We start from the raw sequence: 11,953 nt of genomic DNA, 5'->3' as shown, positions 1-11,953 counted from the left end.
TCCACAGCAAATGCATTAAAAAATAAAATTGTACAATGAAGGAGATACTTGCGGAGAGAAGGGGGGAGGGATAAACAAAAAACAAAGAGGGTTACAACACAGGGATTAAGTAATAGACTCTAGCCATTGTACAATTGTTGGCCGATCTACTTCTCTAACTCTCAAGAGCTGGTGATGAGCCTGTGTTCTTGAAGTTGTGTAACCATAGCCGAATAGTGGCCTACCATTATTGAAGATTTTTGAGTTTCTCATATTCTAAATCTCCCAGCTATCGAAAAGGTCTCCATGAAAAAGGGGTGTTGGTTGATCGGCAAGGAGAGTGGTAAATAAAAGAGAGAATCAAGATCATCCGCACTCATGATCTCTTGGACAGAAATGTTACTATTGTTAGCAAAAGAGTGGATAATTGGGAATTTGTTAGCAAGTATTTGATCATTCCAGAGATCTTCCCAAAAGGACATTGTTGTTCGATCACTAATTGTGCATTTGGCCACTCCCTTGCATAGAATATTCAGCCTTAGGCTGACCACAGCAGAGGGAGCAAGAGCAAATTTGCTCCCTCCTCGTTTCCCACGCCCTCTCTGTCTACAGTGACAAACAGTGCATCTACAGTATCAAACAGTGTATTTGTTTCTTCATTTGCTCTTTTCATTGTGGATGGTCTTAAGGCATTTTTTCACCGGAAAGAATCCACTTCTGCAGAGGCATGAGGTACTTTTCTTGTGTAATATTTGAACCAGACAAGGTGTACCCTAAGGAATGTCTTCTTTATTATAGAACTTATGCAGCTATTTCATCAGAAGAGCATTATTCTACAATCTGAGACTAATGACACCCAAATCTCCTTTAAATTTATGCTTCTGAACCATAGACCAAGCTGCAAGGTTGCCAATTTTTTTGTGTGTCATCATTTCCTCTCCAAAGACACCGTTTACGAACTCTGTCAATATTTTTAATCACCCGAACCGGTTGTTTAATGGAATACATAGTATAGGTAGTAATAAGGGAGATTGAAGAGATGCATCTTTTTTTTCCCTTGTTGCACCTATATGAATTTAATATTTCAGTAGTTTTTTTATGTTGCATGAATTTAAATGAATATTTAATAAAATAGAACTACGATGTTGCGGCAGAAATTCTACTCTTTGTATCTAGATATTTTGATGTGTAAATATAATTTTTATAATGCAATCGTGTATCCTTAATGTTGCGACCGAATGTAAAGTCCAATAGCATAAGTATTTGTTACGAATATAACCACCAAATAATACAGAAACTGCTACGAGTACCTTGTATCGTGGTGGACCCATCTGGGCCAACGGCGATCTCTAATCACACGCTACGATCTCTAACCTCCTCCGCGTGGTGTTTGCACAAGCACAACCCAAAACCCAAGGCTGTCACCTCCACCGCCTACCCAACACCTTGCCGCCGCCGTCCGAGTCTCCAGCGACTCCAGTCTTCAAGTACCTTCTCTTTCGTTCCTTGAGGGGGAGGGGGAGAAGGGGCCCGTCTCCATCGGCAAGGAGGAGGAGAAGGCAATCTCATCTCGCACGTTGTGCGGTGGGCCGTTCCGCCGGGGTCGGGATTGATGGGTTTGCGTCGTTGAGGCCGAGGCAGTTCTTGTTCTTGGGGTCATCGACATGGTACGAGTTCAATAATCTTTCCTCTGTTCTCTCTCTCTCTCTCTCTCTCTCTCTCTCTCTCTCTCTCTCTCTCTCTCTCTCTCTGCAAGGGATGTGGCCGGAATGAGTTTACTTGGTAATGTGCCTGGGTTCCAGTCTTCCGGATGTATGCGCGAGCCCGAACGATCGGTCGTGCGCAGTGATCATTGCTGTTCTTCCTCTGGACACCCACATTGCTCATTTGCTCCACAGGATCGCAGCATTACTACTGTCAGGAGTTAATTTGTTGTTGTGCACCGTTAGTTTGGTTTTGGTGCTCCGGTAGTATTCCATCTGGATGGAATCTATCTTCGAGGCGTACCAATCCATTCTAACAAATTTTCTTGTGTTTGCAACTGTGAAATGATCGCCTGAGTAGTTGGATGCAGCGCCTCCTTTCTTTCATGATCTCGGAAAAAAAACTAAATTGTTATTTGATCAGCATATAGTTAGGTTTCCAATCTTATCCCCCCCACCCCCCGGGGTAGTCTGAGTGTGTGGCCATGGGTGTATGTGGCAGTGAGTATGGCGGTCACAATTATAGGAATTCATAGTTGTCATTGGCTTTTCAGGTGCAATGAGTTGGAACTACTTGTAAGAAAAGTATTTTAGTATTCATAAAAATATAGCAAAACTTAATCCTCACCACCAGATCCGACTGCACTAACCACCTCGTTGCCCTTGTTGCTAGCCTCTGTCGAATTTGCCATTGGCACCTACCTGGTTACCCAAGTCGCCTGATTGCCACCTCCTCCCACCTTGTCACGCTTGTCCTGCTCCGCAGTTGCTGCCTGTCTACAAAATTAAACAATGTGCCTTGCACCAGATATTAGCAAAGATCACAATATGACAATATAGCTATACAGTTTGGTGACCTTATCATGGGATACCTTTTACATATGATAATTTCATTAGAAACCTTTCTGCAATTTTATGCAGGGAACTGTGTGTGAAGTGTGTGGGGATATTGGATTCGAACACCTCATGGTATGTTGCAGCGACTGCAAAGGATCTTCTACACACAGGTATGATTTCTTTTCTCCCTAATGATTTTTATTGTATTAAATATGTGAAAAACTTGGCTACACCTTCAAATCTAGCTTCCTGTATTGGAGAGAATAATTGTGTGTATACCTCCAAATCCTAGAAGGGTGGGTAATATAGTAGCTATACATGGGCCTCTATACATGGGCTCACATGTACACCAACACCCCCCGCAGTCTGAACTACCGGCGCAGCGGTGTTCAAGACTGGACAACAAGAAAGCCAACACCCTCCCGCAGTCTGAACAACCGGCACAACGGTGTTCAAGACTGGACAACGAGAAAGTACACACAGGGCAAATACCACCCCCGCAGCCACAACTAGCCACCGGCTACGTTGAGGCTGGAGCGAAACTCCGCGAAAGTCGAGGAGGGAAGACCCTTGGTGAAGATGTCAGCAAACTGGGAGGTGGTCGGGATATGGAGAACTCAAACATCACCGATAGCGACCCTGTCGCGCACGAAGTGCAAGTCGATCTCCACATGCTTCGTCCGCTGATGCTGGACGGGGTTGGTGGAGAGATACACAGCGCTGACGTTGTCGCAATAGACGAGCGTGCTCTTGGCGAGCGGGCTGTGGAGCTCCGGCAAGAGCTGTCGTAGCCAGGACGCCTCCGCCACGCCATTAGCGACAGCCCGGTACTCCGTCTCAGCGCTGGAGCGGGATACAACCGCCTGCCGCTTGGACGACCAGGAGACCAGGTTGCCGCCCAGGAAGACGGCGTAGCCGGAAGTGGAGCGGCGAGTGTCCGGACAGCCAGCCCAGTCAGTGTCGGTGTAGACAACCAGCTCAGCTGTGGGAGAGCGGTGAAGAATCAAGCCGAAGCCAACAGTGCCACGGACGTAGCGGAGGAGACGCTTCAGCGCAACAAGGTGTGACTCACGGGGATCATGCATGTGAAGACAGACTTGCTGAACGACATATGTGAGATCCGGCCGGGTGAAAGTGAGGTACTGCAAGGCACCGGCAAGGCTCCGGTAGGAAGTAGGATCAGCCACGGGATCACCCAGATCAGCAGATAGCTTCGCTTGAGTGTCATCAGGAGTGGAGTAGGGCTTGCAATCAGTCATCCCAGCCCGCTCCAGAATGTCGAGTGCATATTGCCGCTGGTGAAGGAACAGGCCAGACGGGCGATGCTCAACAGTAACACCCAAGAAATGGTGGAGCTTACCAAGATCCTTCATAGCAAACTCCTGCTGTAGGGAGGAGATGACGCGCTAAAGCAACTGCTGACTGGAGGCTGTGAGCACAATGTCATCAACATAAAGCAGCAGGTAGGCAGTCTCATCCCCACGGCGGTAGATGAAGAGAGAAGTGTCAGACTTGGCCTCGGTGAACCCCAATATCAACAAGAACGTGGCGAATCGAGAATACCAAGCCCGAGAAACCTGTTTCAGACCATAGAGAGACTTGTTGAGCCGACATACCATATCCAGACGACTGGAGTCCACAAATCCCGCTGACTGAGAGCAGTAGACTGTCTCTGACAGAGTGCCATGAAGAAACGCATTTTTCACATTCAGCTGGTGCACAGGCCAAGAGCGAGAGAGTGCAAACGAGAGGACCGTGCGCATAGTAGCATGCTTCACCACTGGACTGAAGGTCTCATTTTATAGTCCACACCAGGCCGCTGGGTGAAACCCCGGAGAACCCAGCGAGCCTTGTAGCGCTCCAGTGTGCCATCAGACCGACGCTTATGCGTCCAGATCCACTTGCCAATGACCACATTGCAACCAGAGGGACGCGGCACGAGGTCCCATGTCTGGTTGGCAATAAGAGCCGCGTACTCCTCTTCCATCGCGCGATGCCAGTGAGGATCCGTCAGGGCGTCGCGGACAGAGGAGGGTACCGGAGAGACCCGCGGCTCTCCCTCGGTGGCGGAGAGAGTCGCGGCCGGAGACGCCATCCGCCGAGGCACCATGGGATGGATATGCCGAGGATCCCGATGGATGACTGGCGGGTGGTACACCGACGGCTCAACTCAAGAGCGAGTCGGCGGAGGCGGCGGCGGCGACGACTCCGATGTAGGCGCCGCAGGAGCCTCCGGAGCCGGAGGCGGCGCCGGCGCCGAACGACGCCGGTACACCTGCACCGGCTGAGCGTACCGCGCAAGTGCAGGGGGAGGCACCGGGCCGCGCGTGGCGCAGCAGGAGACACCGGGTTCGCGCGCAGCACGATTGGAGGTCCGGGGGTCGCGCGTGGCGCGACAGCGGGCACTGGGGCCGCGCTTGGCGCAGCAGGGATCACCGGAAGCAGTGCCAGAGTCCCGGGAAAACCTGTAGGGAAAGGATAGACAGGCAAAGGTGGCTGAACCACCGGGTCAGTCGAAAAGAGGAACTCCAACTTGGGGTCAGGAGAAGGTGTGGAGGAGGTGGAGTAGGGGAAATTCGACTCGTCAAACACAACGTGTCGGAAGATGAGGACCCAGCGAGAGGTGAGGTCAAATCATCGGTACTCCTTGTAGTCAGGGGAGTAACCAAGAAACACACAATGAGTTGAGCGGGGTGCCAGCTTGTGAGGAGCAGTGGCGGAGATGTTAGGATAACATACACACCCGAAGACACGAAGGTGGTCGTAGCGAGGAGGGGTACCGAAAAGAGCGTGGTGTGGAGTGGGAGCAGGAGAAGCAGTGGACGGAAGACGGTTAAGTAAGTAGGTGGCGGTGTGGAGGCTCTCAGCCTAAAAGCGGGTAGACAGAGAGGCCTGGATGTGAAGAATGTGTTTCTTCATATTGGAGAGAATAATTGTGTGTATACCTAACCCTAGAAGGGTGGATAATATAATAGCTATACATGGGCCTCTAGATGGGCCTCTATACATGGGCTCACATATACACCAACAGTCTGTTATGCTCATTATTGGGCACGGCCTAAACTGGATTTGTTTCCTTATAAAAAAATCATCACAAATTACACCAAGTATTCTATCTTTTGTAGTTCAATTATGATTTCAAGAGAGAATTGACTGTTATCAATTCTTATCATGATTTGTGATTCTGCAGATACTGTTTGGACAAAGTTCTCTTTGATGCAGCATTAGCAGACTGCTGGTTCTGCTATGACTGCCAACAAAGGCATGGTGAAGATCCTTGCAGCAGATCTATAGATAAGGTGTCTAGTGAAAAGAAGCCAGGTTATGCTCATTTTTGTGCTTTAGCGAACCAGCGAATTACCAAAAGATCAGTGTCAGCAAAGGATGATGCCGCGGCAGTGAGAAACGGAAAAAGAAATCCATACAGGAAAAAAAAATAAATCTCTCAAAAAAATATATTCTCCAGAAAAGAATTCTCCATGGAAGAAATGCTCTGAAAAGAAGTCCAATGTGCGACCAATGGGCAACTGCACCAATAGAAAAGCGCGCAATGCTACAAGTATTGGCCGTACATGTGCGAAGGCATTACATTCTTGTGAAACTAGGGCGACAGAGACAGCTAAGAGCAACAATGGTGAGAACCGGCAGATCAACAATGAAGACTCTGTTCACACACAGAACAGTGTTAAGCAGCCTTGCCCTGTGATTGTGAATTGCTTGGGTTTTAAATTAGGAGATATTGACCTCTTGAAAATGAGGAGAGGTCGCAAACCGAAGATCTCCCAATCAGTAACAGCACCACTGAAAGGTTTTGTTGTCATGGAGAAGAATTCTATTTTAGGATCAAAGAATCCAAAGCCTTCAAGTCCCACATCTGAGCGTGGAAACTCAGCTAATGAGAAAAGTGGAGACAAATTGAACTGTATGGACAATGGTGTGGACTCCTCTTTAAAGCCCAGAGATCATGAGGATCCGACAGATCACCCAGATCTACTTGGATGCAAGAATACAAAAGTGAATTCTGTAGAGGACAATAGAAATTCAGCTGGTGAACATCAAAACACATATCAGGCAGTGTCGTTATCGACGAATAATGGTGGTAATAGAAATGTCATAGATGACCTGGCGCTAGAAAGAGAAGATGAAGAGATCAGGCCCCAACAGGATTGTAGGGCTAGCACTGAGTCGCAACCAAGAATCATCGCTGCGAATGTAACACAGCCTTCCAGTCTGGAAAATGGTGTTGCGGACAAAGTCACACTGTATTCAGCAAACATGGGTATGTTGCCCAAAGAAAACTACTGTAGGCCATCTGAGCACATTGAAATTGAAAATCAAATGGAATATCAGAGAGAGAAATCAAAGCTATTGGATCCGAAAAAATTTATTCTTGCAGACAGTGCTACAGAAGAGGAAATTTCCGATTCTCTTCAAAACTTTGGCAAGAAAAAAACAAGGAAACGAAGAAAACTCATTCTACTGAATGATGATGATGACAACAAAGAGAAGGTTGTAGATGTGCAGTTGGAAAATGTTAGTCCTCGATCTCTTAAGTATGATGGACCAATGGTGAAGCATAGAGTCGACAATGAGTATCATGTGGAAGCAGCTGCACTGACTGGAGACTTCAGGAATCAAAATCCCAATAATGGTGGACCTGTTAAGAAACAAAGAGGATACATAAATTTCAACAAAGATGAAGATGCTGTTGTCGGTGCTGCAAATTCTGATTTTGCTCTGGATGATGTCACAAACTATGCTCTAAATGATGGCACGAACATGGCATTAGAAAATGATGTTGCAAATGATCATTACCTGCAATCTAGAATGACATCAAATTCAGAATCTGCTGATCTGTATATTTACTCGCAACCTGTTGATGAACCTATTAGGAGGTATGTTGGATGATCTTTTCCTTCTGATTCAAAGTAACACTCCTTTGTATAAAATGGTTGTCTTCATTTCTTTGTCAATAGTGTAGTCTTGACGGTAAACAGTGACGTATCTGTTAAGATGGATGTACACTTATCAAATAAGGCATGTCAGAAAGTGTGGGAATTTTCAAAGTCATTGCAACCGGTACTTGTAGTAGAGAAGGTCCCTTGGTTGCAAGTCCGGCCAAAGAAATGGAGGTCTTCAGGACCTACTCATGACTGCATCGGATTGTTTTTCTTCCCACCTAGTTTTAGGTATGTTTGCTTTTGTCATTGCTTCCTTTTCTTCTACTTGTTCGATTCTGAAGTACTAATTGTGTTGATGCATTTCAGGCCAAACGAAGTATCAAACAAACTCACAAGGGAAATAATAGAGAGTGATAGTGCGTTAAAACTTACAGTTGGCGTTGCTGATCTATTGATCTTCCCCTCTACCATATTGCCAGAACAAAATCACTGTAAGTTGTTCGGTTGGAGAATTCCTTCTCCCCTTTCTTATTTCTTTCTGTGCAACACAGGCAAACACTTAGTTGATACACAGGCAATTTTTTGTTGTTGTCTGATATAGAATCTTTCTTGTGAACCAAATTTGTTTTTTATATGTGGCCTTGTTCTATAATTTATCACCGCTTACCAGTTTCTGATCAAATCTTATTCTTTAGTGTACCAGGGGAAACACTACCTTTGGGGAATGTTTGAACGAAGGAAAGACATGTCTGACAAAGGTGTTGTAGCTAGGGAACAAGATGGTTCAACATGTGCCGAAGAGGAACGTAGACAACAAGAACATAAATTTTTCGACCAACAAGATGGTTCAGTGTGTACCTCAGAGAAAGGGGAACTACAGGAAGAGCATGATTTGTGGCAACGAGATTTAGAACATCACAAGTCTTCACACCAAGACACTATTGTCGTGAATCATGTAGAGAGTCAGCAGCTCGTGGTGGAGTCCGATTCTGAGGCACAAATGGAGGCTTTAAAAATTCCCATAGTGGGATCAAACAGCTCAATGCATTCTGAACAAACGAACAAGCATGAAGGCATCACCTCTTCACCGGAATTTAATGCCCCAAATGCCGCCGAACCATCTGCTGAGGGTGATCACAGACAATCCTGCTCTGGCTCAGATCCTCTCACTACCAAACTGTTTGGCATCCTCATTGCTGAGACACCAAGAGCTCGGCTATTGTTCCAAGAGATGGCCATTGCTGAGACACCAAGAGCTCGGCTATTGTTCCAAGAGATTGCTAGTTGAGGAATGTTGAGTACTCTATCCTGTTTGTGATGAGTGAATTGTCAACCGTGCGGTGTTTGTGATGAGTGAATTGTCAACCGTGCGGTGTGATCATGTGCTTGGTCTTTGGATTGCAGGTACACGGGCATCGAGTGTCGACGAAGAGTTGCCGCGGAGGAGCTCGGTCCGGGCGGCAGCTGTGGCGTTCATTCCTGGACCGAGGGCGCAAGCAGCGACGGAAGGCGGGTTTTTTGGTTTGCGCCACAAAACCAAGGAGGCGGACGGCGGTTGAAGACGCCAAGTCGTGGAGGCACGGGCGTCGGTCTCGGGACTGACGGAGGCGACGGGCGTCGACGACGTCTAGGGCCTCGCTGCGGGCGAGGAGGTGACGGGCGTCGGGCGGCGTCTGGGGCCGTTAGAAGGCCGAGGCGGGAACGACGTCTAGGGCCACAGCGTGAAGGCGGGAATCTTCCCGCGCGAGGTGTTTTGGCGGTTTTCTCAAAACCGGTCACCTACCCGAGTTTCGCGGACCTTCTAAAACCGTGGACCGGAACTTCGTCGACGTGGCGGCATCGCAGCAAAGACTTCGAGTCGAAGAAAGAAACTCCGCCGTCGATCGAGTCTGTACAGCGGGTGCTGCAGACCCGACCGGTCTGACCGGTCCCATGGACCGGTCTGACCGGTCTGGCCGCAGCAACTGGGTATAAATACCCCCACCAGGCTGGTTGAGTCTCTTAGTCTTTTTGTATTCTCTTCGTTTTTCCTTTACCCTGCCCCTGCTCCAGGTTAGGGCCAAGGACTCCAACGCAAACGAGGGTTAGGGTTTAGCTAATCTCTCAATTTTAGTGGGTAGGATGATGGGCGGATGGCTCTAGCTTTGTATAGGTGAATTCATCTGAAATTTATGAATGAAATCTTGTTGAGATCATCTATGTGTGCTGAGTATTCGTTCTCCCCTTTCTCTCTTGCGTTTTGGGTTTGATTTCTCCTCTTTTGGGATGCTTCATGTTTAAAGGAATCGAGCCCTTGGTTTCGTGCTTTGTGGAACTCTTTGTGACGATTTCGATGCATCTAGTCTAGTGCCAAACCCCCTGGAATCGTGAGTTCTCACGAATTGTAGGTTTTGTGTTCTTGAAAAAAACCCAATCCACTTTGATCTTTCCCGAAATTCTCAAGATCCTTTAATTTTTTGGGAGAGATTTCTTGGGGATATGTTCACGGGACAGGTGTGAAGGTATCCTCCAAGTTTCGTTGGATTTAGACTTCGTTAGCTCGAGATTTGTCATTTGGAGCTTTGGTTGCGGGTTGTCTGGGAGCGACCGGTCTGACCGGTCTGTGTAACCGGTCTGACCGGTCTGGAAATTCAAATTCCAGCCCGACCGGTCTGTGCTAGCGGTCAGACCGGTCTGACTCAGCAGAGCTGTTGTTTGGGGAGTTTTTCCGTATTGCTTCCGTTTATCTTCCTAGGGGTTTTTGCTTAGAGATAGCTAGTCCATAGCAACTCTCTCACCCTAGGTTCGAGGGTTTGTGGTGATTTTCGAGATATAGGCCGACGGATCGATTTCGAGAGAAAATTTGATCGGCTCCCATTCACCCCCTCTGGTCGCAAGTTTCGGTCCCTCACTAGTAAAGGCGCACTAGTATTCCCAGTGCAGGAAGAGACTGCGATTGCTGATTATACCAGCACACGCAGCAGTGCTGGAGTTGGATCTGGACTGAACCCTGACTATCATCATCTGCTTGAGCGTTCTCAACCCTTTGATTTCATTTCGACGGGCCTCGATGAGCTTCCTCAGGCTGATGCGGTGGCTTCTGACGGCTGTCTGGATCTGTTCCCCGTCCGGAGGGAGCATATTGGACGGGCTCCCGGGGCAGAAGCCGGCAGTATGGAAGTAGACCTTGAGCTGAGCCTTTCTGTGCCCTCGCGGACGACCCCCGTGTTTCAGCTCTAAAGAAGCTTTGATCTGGAGTTTTTGGGGAATGTTACAAGGTTCATTGATATTGTAGTGGCTTCCAATTCCATAGGTCACATATGACTGTTTTCTTTAGTTACTTCTGCCAATGCAAGTTCTGTAGTGCATGCAGGCTTCTTTTGCGTAATGGGTAAGGCTGTCTACGAGAAGTTTTGCATTGGACATTGCGTAAATTTTGGTTAATTCTGTTTGATGTTTGGCCTTTGGGTAGTGCTGACCCAAAAGGAAAAGTTTTGCTAAGGTGAGTTAATGGATCGGATTCTGTTAAATCTTCAGCTTTTTGGCATATACCCAAAAGGAAATGCATTAGTTAACAGAATCCGATCCACTAATGGCGTTTCAGTATATGCTTTGTTAGTGGATCGGATTCTGTTAAATCTTCAGCTTTTTGGCAATGAAGACCACTTCGTTTTATGACACGTTGAGGCTAGCTCGTCCTACAACTCATTTGTTGGTCGGAACCTCGGACCTATCTCCAACTCATTTGTTGTTGGATGGCTCTGCAATGCTTGGAATCATGGTGGTTCAACTTTCATGTCAGTCCTGTAACGACACTGCTGCGTGCTCTTGTTTGTAGTGGCTTTCAGGACAAGTTTTTCTGCCACCTTGTAGTATCACTTCATCTGTCATCAGTAACATGCGAGACTACATATGGCACCTGAATGCTCCGGAGAATTTTGTGTATGATACCCGATGAATGATTTGGAGCATCTCCACACATTCTCAGTTTCAGGACACCATCTCTTCTTGCTTGGGTGAAACTGAATCGCGCTGATGGCAATTTGACAGATGCAATTAAATGAACGTGCTAAAGGCGTGTGTTGACGCGCCGTGTCGTTTGACAAGCAGATCAGAAGCCACGGGGAATGTTGAGTGGTGAACGCCGGGGGATCTCAATGGATGGTAACTGTTGACAATCTGAAACAGAAGCACAGGCAGGAGGAAGCATGGCCAGCGGCGTGGCGGCCCGACTTAGTGACTTGCTCAATCCGTCACTCCATTGCCATGGCTTGTTAGAATGACCTTGCCTGGCCGGTGGCCATCCTGCCTGCGTTTAAGCATGATGGTTCCTCTCTTGACCTCAGCCTCCATCTCTGTCCGTTGATTTTGGGCCAGATATCCTGCATGAACCTCCTCCTTTTATTGTCATTAGATCGACGCTGACAGTGTGTTAGAGTTAGAAGTGTGTTAGAGTTAGATCCAGTGGGACTGACATACTTGACCGCTTGAAAAGGATCCACGCCCCAACCTAACAACAGTTTTAACATTCCTAAAAAAAACTATAGTTTTAAC

General features: G+C 47.5%; 1 pseudogene; it reads left to right on the top strand.

Annotated features, from left to right (window-relative positions):
- The first annotated feature begins 1,454 nt into the window (after nt 1-1,454).
- On the top strand, nt 1,455-8,996 carry LOC120696779 (annotated as a pseudogene).
- The last annotated feature ends 2,957 nt before the right edge of the window (nt 8,997-11,953 follow it).

The sequence above is a fragment of the Panicum virgatum genome, chromosome 3K (assembly GCF_016808335.1).
Source record: "Panicum virgatum strain AP13 chromosome 3K, P.virgatum_v5, whole genome shotgun sequence".
Taxonomy (NCBI): Eukaryota; Viridiplantae; Streptophyta; class Magnoliopsida; order Poales; family Poaceae; genus Panicum; species Panicum virgatum.
This window is presented reverse-complemented; position numbering and strand designations above follow the sequence as displayed.